This window comes from Haematobia irritans, chromosome 1 (assembly GCF_050003625.1).
Source record: "Haematobia irritans isolate KBUSLIRL chromosome 1, ASM5000362v1, whole genome shotgun sequence".
NCBI classification, from domain to species: Eukaryota; Metazoa; Arthropoda; class Insecta; order Diptera; family Muscidae; genus Haematobia; species Haematobia irritans.
The window spans coordinates 162,101,517-162,109,459 of NC_134397.1; positions in this window are offsets into that span (position 1 = coordinate 162,101,517).

The following is a 7,943-nucleotide window of genomic DNA, read 5'->3' on the forward strand; positions in this document are numbered from 1 at the left end:
AAAAACTTCTTTTGCCTATATCTCCTTAAATATGCGTCCTAGAGCGAAAAGGACTTTAATTCGTGACCACCCCCAAAAAATTTAAAAATCCACCCAAAACCTAAAAAAATTGAAATTTTTATTTGAAAAATTTTTTTTGCCCATATCTCCTTAAATATGCGCCCTAGAGCGAAAAGGACTTTAATTCGTGACCGCCCCCAAACAATTGAAAATCTATCCAAAACCTAAAAAAATTGAAAATTTTATATGAAAAATTTCTTTTGCCCATATCTCCTTAAATATGCGTCCTAGAGCGAAAAGGACTTTAATTCGTGACCACCCTCAAAAAATTGAAAAATCCACCTAAAACCTAAAAAAAATTAAATTTTTATATGAAAAACTTATTTTGCCCATATCTACTTAAATATGCGTCCTAGAGCGAAAAGGACTTTAATTTGTGACCACCCTCAAAAAATTGCAAAATCCACCCAAAACCTAAAAAAATTTAAATTTTTATATGAAAAACTTATTTTGCCCATATCTCCTTAAATATGCGTCCTACAGCGAAAATGACTTTAATTCGTGACCACCCCTAAAAAATTGAAAAATCCACCCAAAACCTAAAAAAATTGAAATTTTTACATGAAAAACTTCTTTCGCCCATATCTCCTAAACTAAGCGTCCTAGAGCGAGACGGACTTTAATTCGAGACCACCCCTAAAAAATTTAAAAATCCACCCAAAACCTAAAAAAATTGAAATTTTTATATGAAAAACTTCTTTGGTCCATATCTACTTAAATATGCGTCCAAGAGCGAAAAGGACTTTAATTCGTGACCACCCCTAAAAAATTTAAAAATCCTCCCAAAACCTAAACCTAAACCTAAAAAAAATTTAAATTTTTATATGAAAAACTTATTTTGCCCATATCTCCTTAAATATGCGTCCTAGAGCGAAAATTACTTTAATTCGTGACCACCCCTAAAAAATTGAAAAACCCACCCAAAACCTAAAAAATTGAAATTTTTACATGAAAAACTTCTTTCGCCCATATCTCCTAAACTAAGCGTCCTAGAGCGAGACGGACTTTAATTCGTGACCACCCCTAAAAAATTAAAATATCCACCCAAAACCTAAAAAAATTGAAATTTTTATATGAAAAACTTCTTTTGCCCATATCTCCTTAAATATGCGTCCTAAACCGAAAAGGACTTTAATTCGTGACCACCCCCAAAAAATTGAAAAATCCACCCAAAACCTAAAAAAATTGAAATTTTTATATGAAAAACTTCTTTTGCCCATATCTCCTTAAATATGCGTCCTAGAGCGAAAAGGACTTTAATTCGTGACGACACTCAAAAATTGAAAAATCCACCCAAAACCTAAAAAATTGAAATTTTTATATGAAGAACTTCTGTTGTCCATATCTCCTTAAATATGCGTCCTAGAGCGAAAAGGACTTTAATTCGTGACCACACTTAAAAATTGAAAAATCCACCCAAAACCTAAAAAATTGAAAATTTTATATGAAAAACTTCTTTTGCCCATATCGCCTTAAATATGCGTCCTAGAGCGAAAAGGACTTTAATTCGTGACCACCCTCAAAAAATTGAAAAATCCACCCAAAACCTAAAAAAAATTGAAATTTTTATATGAAAAACTTCTTTTGCCCATAACTCCTTATATATACGTCCTAGAGCGAAAAGGACTTTAATTCATGACATCCTCAAAAAATTGAAAAATCCACCCAAAACCTAAAAAAATTACATTTTTATATGAAAAACTTCTGTTGCCCATATCTCCTTAAATATGCGTCCTAGAGCGAAAAGGACTTTAATTCGTGACATTCCCAAAAAATAGAAAAATTCACCCAAAACCTAAAAAAATTGAAATTTTTATATAAAAACTTCTTTTGCCCATATCTCCTTAAATATGCGTCCTAGAGCGAAAATGACTTTAATTCGTGACCACCCCTAAAAAATTGAAAAACCCACCCAAAACCTAAAAAAATTGAAATTTTTACATGAAAAACTTCTTTCGCCCATATCTCCTTAAATATGCGTCCTAGAGCGAAAATGACTTTAATTCGTGACCACCCCTAAAAAATTGAAAAACCCACCCAAAACCTAAAAAATTGACATTTTTACATGAAAAACTTCTTTCGCCCATATCTCCTAAACTAAGCGTCCTAGAGCGAGATGGACTTTAATTTGTGACCACCCCTAAAAAATTGAAAAATCCACCCAAAACCTTAAAAAAAATTGAAATTTTTATATGAAAAACTTCTTTTGCCCATATCTCCTTAAATATGCGTCCTAGAGCGAAAAGTCTACAGTTTTGTTAGTCGGGTAATACAGTATAAATGGAACACATGCTGTAGCAATTGGACTCAATATACGTTTTTTATTAAGCAAATGAAGCATACTCCTAAGTGCTAAACATGCACTCCGTTTTGTTCCGAATATATTGTGTGGTTGTATAGATTTTAATATCAGGGCTGTGGACTTGAGCCAATTTTGCTCGACTCTGACTCCGACTCCAGCATTTTTACAAAATTTTCTATAGAAAAAAAATTTTGCCCAAATTTTCTAATAAAAAAATCTATTACTATAAAATTTTGGCAAAATTTTCTATAGAAATAAAATGTTGACTTAAATTTTTATTGAAATAAAATTACCAATAGAAATAAAATTTTGAAAAAATTTTTGTTTAACAAACAAAATTTTGAAAAATATTCTATAGAAACAAAATTTTCACTAAATTTTCTATAGAAATAAAATTTTGACTAAATTTTTTATAGAAAAAAATATTTCTATAGTAATAAAATTTTGAATAAATTTTTTATAGAAATAAAATTTTGACAAAATTTGCTATAGAAATAAAATTTGACAAAGCTTTTTATAGAAATAACATTTTGACAAAATTTTCTATAAAAAACAACTTTTTCTGTCAATATTCCACATATGTAAGTTAACACCAGCCACATTCACACCATTCGTACGTTGACATATTAAGCAACCAACAGGTAAAGCGGGACATTGCTGACAAGACAATTCCCACAGATTGTGCAGTGCCATGGAATGACCACAACACGCGCAGATACCCGATACCCCACATCAGCAGAATGTAGTATAATGTGCAACTATAAAGATTTGGGTAACTGTAAGAACTTTGCTTATTCTGTTATCAATTCCTTGTCAATAAAGAACGCTGGCCACAAACCTTTATGTTTGTGCTGGTAAAAATTTTTTTTTTAAGTTTTAATATAAAACGATTTAACTGGCGCCCGAGCGGGAAGGGACCCCGTGATAACGAATAAAGTCAAGCCTTTGGAAGAGTGTCTAGTAGTTTAATTACAAACGGGAGTGATCGTAAGGACGCAGCTCACAAAGCTCACGATACGTGATAACCAGATTAAGATAGACAGTAAGAACATTGTTAAAGTGAAACCAAAGTGAAAAAAATTGAAAGACATTAAAGGAAAAACAGTAATAAACCTTAGAGATAAAAGTGAAAAACATTAAATAATAAATCGAAGACAAAAGTGGAAAAAATTAAAGAAAAATTTAAATCTTAAATACATACAAAACTTCAAAGACAAAAAGGAAAAATTTACTATACCCGATACCCGATACCCCACATCAGCAGAATGTAGTATAATGTGCAACTATAAAGATTTGGGTAACTGTAAGAACTTTGCTTATTCTGTTATCAATTCCTTGTCAATAAAGAACGCTGGCCACAAACCTTTATGTTTGTGCTGGTAAAAATTTTTTTTTTAAGTTTTAATATAAAACGATTTAACTGGCGCCCGAGCGGGAAGGGACCCCGTGATAACGAATAAAGTCAAGCCTTTGGAAGAGTGTCTAGTAGTTTAATTACAAACGGGAGTGATCGTAAGGACGCAGCTCACAAAGCTCACGATACGTGATAACCAGATTAAGATAGACAGTAAGAACATTGTTAAAGTGAAACCAAAGTGAAAAAAATTGAAAGACATTAAAGGAAAAACAGTAATAAACCTTAGAGATAAAAGTGAAAAACATTAAATAATAAATCGAAGACAAAAGTGGAAAAAATTAAAGAAAAATTTAAATCTTAAATACATACAAAACTTCAAAGACAAAAAGGAAAAATTTACTAAATATTAAAGAAAGAGCTAAAATACAACAACAAAAGTGAAAAGTTAAAAACATTAAAAATAAAAAACAAAAAAAAAATAAAATTAACCCTAGAGACAAAAGCAAATAGTTAAGAAATTGTTTGAATCCAAAATAAAAAACAACAAAAGGCTTTTAAAGAAAGACGTAACACAACAAGAAGCTCTGAAGCGGAAGGATAATTCAACAAAGGTGAATTTTAAAGGCGAAAGCAGAATGAAGCTGATTCTAACGTAAGCGACTTTATTATTTATAAACAAGTAAGGAAAGTCTAAAGTCGGGCGGGGCCGACTATATTATACCCTGCACCACTCTGTAGATCTAAATTTTCGATACCATATCACATCCGTCAAATGTGTTGGGGGGCTATATATAAAGGTTTGTCCCAAATACATACATTTAAATATCACGCGATCTAGACAGAATTTGATACACTTCTAAAAAATCTATAGACTCAAAATTTAAGTCGGCTAATGCACTAGGGTGGAACACAATGTTAGTAAAAAAAAATATGGGAAACATTTAAATCTGAAGCAATTTTAAGGAAACTTCGCAAAAGTTTATTTATGATTTATCGCTCGGTATATATGTATTAAAAGTTTAGGAAAATTAGAGTCATTTTTACAACTTTTCGACTAAGCAGTTGGTATTTTGACCATTTTTGTCGCAATCAGAAAAACATATATATGGGAGATATATCTAAATCTGAACCGATCTCAACCAAATTTGGCACTCATAGCAACAATGCTAATTCTACTCTCTGTGCAAAATTTCAACTAAATCGGAGTTAAAAATTGGCCTCTGTGGTCATATGAGTGGAAATCGGGCGAAAGCTATATACGGGAGATATATCTAAATCTGAACCGATCTCAACCAAATTTGGCACGCATAGCTACAATGCTAATTCTACTCCCTGTGCAAAATTTCAACTAAATCGGAGCAAAAAATTGACCTCTGTGGTCATATGAGTGAAAATAGGGCGAAAGCTACATATGGGAGATATATCTAAATCTGAACCGATTTCAACCAAATTTGGCATGCATAGCCACAATGCTAATTCTACTCTCTGTGCAAAATTTCAACTAAATCGGAGGAAAAAATTGGCCTCTGTGGTCATATGAGTGTAAATCGGGCGAAAGCTATATATGGGAGCTATATCTAAATCTGAACCGATTTCAACAAAATTTGGCATGCATAGCTACAATGCTAATTCTATTCCCTCTGCAAAATTTCAACCAAATTGGAGTAAAACTCTGGCTTCTGGGACCGTATTAGTCCATATCGGGCGAAAGATATATATGGGAGCTATATCTAAATCTGAACCGATTTCAATAAAATTTTGCACATTTAACTATACTACCAATTGTACTCCCTGTGCAAAATTTAAACCAAATTGGGGTAATACTCAGGCTACTAGGGCCGTATAAGTGCATATCGAGCGAAAGATATATATGGGAGCTATATCTAAATCTGAACCGATTTCTTCCAAAATCAATAGGGTTCTATTTTGACCCAAAACACATACTTGTGCCAAATTCGAAGTCGATTGGCCTTAAATTACTACCTAATCCCTTGGTTACAAAAATGTGTTCACGGACATACGGACATGGCTATATCGACTCAGGAGCCCACCCTAAGCATTTTTGTCAAAGACACCATGTGTCTATCTCGTCTCCTTCTGGGTGTTGCAAGCATATGCACTAACTTATAATACCCTGTTCCACAGTGTGGCGCAGGGTATAAAAAGTATTACGATTATGTAAAAATTATGTTACTAATATAAAAAACAATTAATCAAAAAATCAGATTGTGCATTCAAAGAAATAGAAAAAAATTAAAATTAATTTGTCATTTGTAACAAAACTGAGAAAAATTTTAAAATCATAATATTATTTTATAAAATTCATAGAAATCATAACCATTAACTAGTATCTAAAGAAAAATAAGAGATATTCTTTTATATTTTCCTAAATTAAGAAACAAAATAATAAATAAATAATAAAATTGAATAATAACTTTTAAATCGCAAAATCCATCTTTAGTGTTTTTAAAGCAAAAAAAAAAAAAAAATTAAACATGAATGAAACAGTAGAAGAGATAACCAATAAACTGAGTAATATCTCAATAGGTAGTTCAAGTAGTAACGCAGGGTTCAGTAGGAGCCAACGGGAGGAAATTGTAAAAATAGTCGGGAGTATGATTTCCGGACAAAGTACTGTTACGGAAAGTGACTCTGACATACCAATAGGTCGTATTCCTGCAAAGTTGGAAGAATTAGATAAAGTGCCTGACATTGTCAAGTCTATTAGGGAATTTTCAGGGAAACCAGGAGAATTCAGCTCCTGGAGGAAATCCGTAGAAAGAGTCATCCCTAAAAGGAACAGGCAGGTACTATGCGATCCTACATACAATTCGCACCAAAATCATTGGCGAGGCAGATACGGCTCTAGAGTCATATCGAACTCCTCTTGATTGGGGTCGAATTCGTAAATGCCTTATGGTCCACTATTCGGACAGGAGAGACATAAGTACCCTCGAATATCAAATGAATGTCCTGTGTCAGGGACATAAGAGCGTTACCAAATTTTACCAGGAAGTTTATCAAATGTTATCCCTTATCCTAGATAAGATATCATATCTAGAATTAGAGGATAACAGTCTCAGAGCAATGACCGATACTTATCGCGAAAAGGCTCTGGATACATTCATAAGAGGTCTTAATGGTGACCTCCCTAAACTCCTCAGCGTAAAGGAACCAACTTCATTACCACAAGCTCTGCACTTGTGCATGAAATTGGACAACATGACATATCGAAGAGAATATGCCCATAAGGGAGCACGCAGAGATGATGTAAAAATAGTCATGCCTACCGGGAATAAACCAAGATTTTACCCTGAACTGGCTAACATTTCTGTGAATCGGTATCGAACACCACCAGCAATTCAACCAAATAAGCCTAATAATTATAGGAGACCACAGGGAATTCCTTTTACTCAACCCACTAATTCACAACATCATTTTTTCCCAAGACAACAATTCCAAACACAAAACAATTTTTCAGGAAATAATTTTAATAGTAACCAAAGACGACCGGAACCCATGGATGTCGATACATCGATACAGATGAGACCGCAACAAATTTACAAGAGACCTGCACAGTCAACCATTCAAGCTCCTGTAAATAAAGTTCAACGTAATTTTCACGTAAACGTTGAAGATCCTGGAGATAAATATTGTACCAATATCGTAGAAAACGGAGGCTCATATGAGTTATCAGAAGATGTCAACGGGTACTTTGAACAGTACAACGAAACGACGGTGACAAATGACTACGACAAGGAAAACAATGGACCAGATGACATCCCAACAGATTATTTAGACGTTCATTTTTATACCCTCCATCATAGGATGGGGGTATATTAACTTTGTCATTCCGTTTGTAACACATCGAAATATTGCTCTAAGACCCCATAAAGTATATATATTCTGGGTCGTGGTGAAATTCTGAGTCGATCTAAGCATGTCCGTCCGTCCGTCCGCCCGTCCGTCTGTTGAAATCACGCTAACTTCCGAACGAAACAAGCTATCGACTTGAAACTTGGCACAAGTAGTTGTTATCGATGTAGGTCGTATGGTATTGAAAATGGGCCATATCGGTCCACTTTTACGTATAGCCCCCATATAAAGGGACCCTCAGATTTGGCTTGTAGAGCCTCTAACAGAAGCATATTTCATCCGATCCGGCTGAAATTTGGTACATGGTGTTGGTATATGGTCTCTAACAACCATGCAAAAATTGATCCA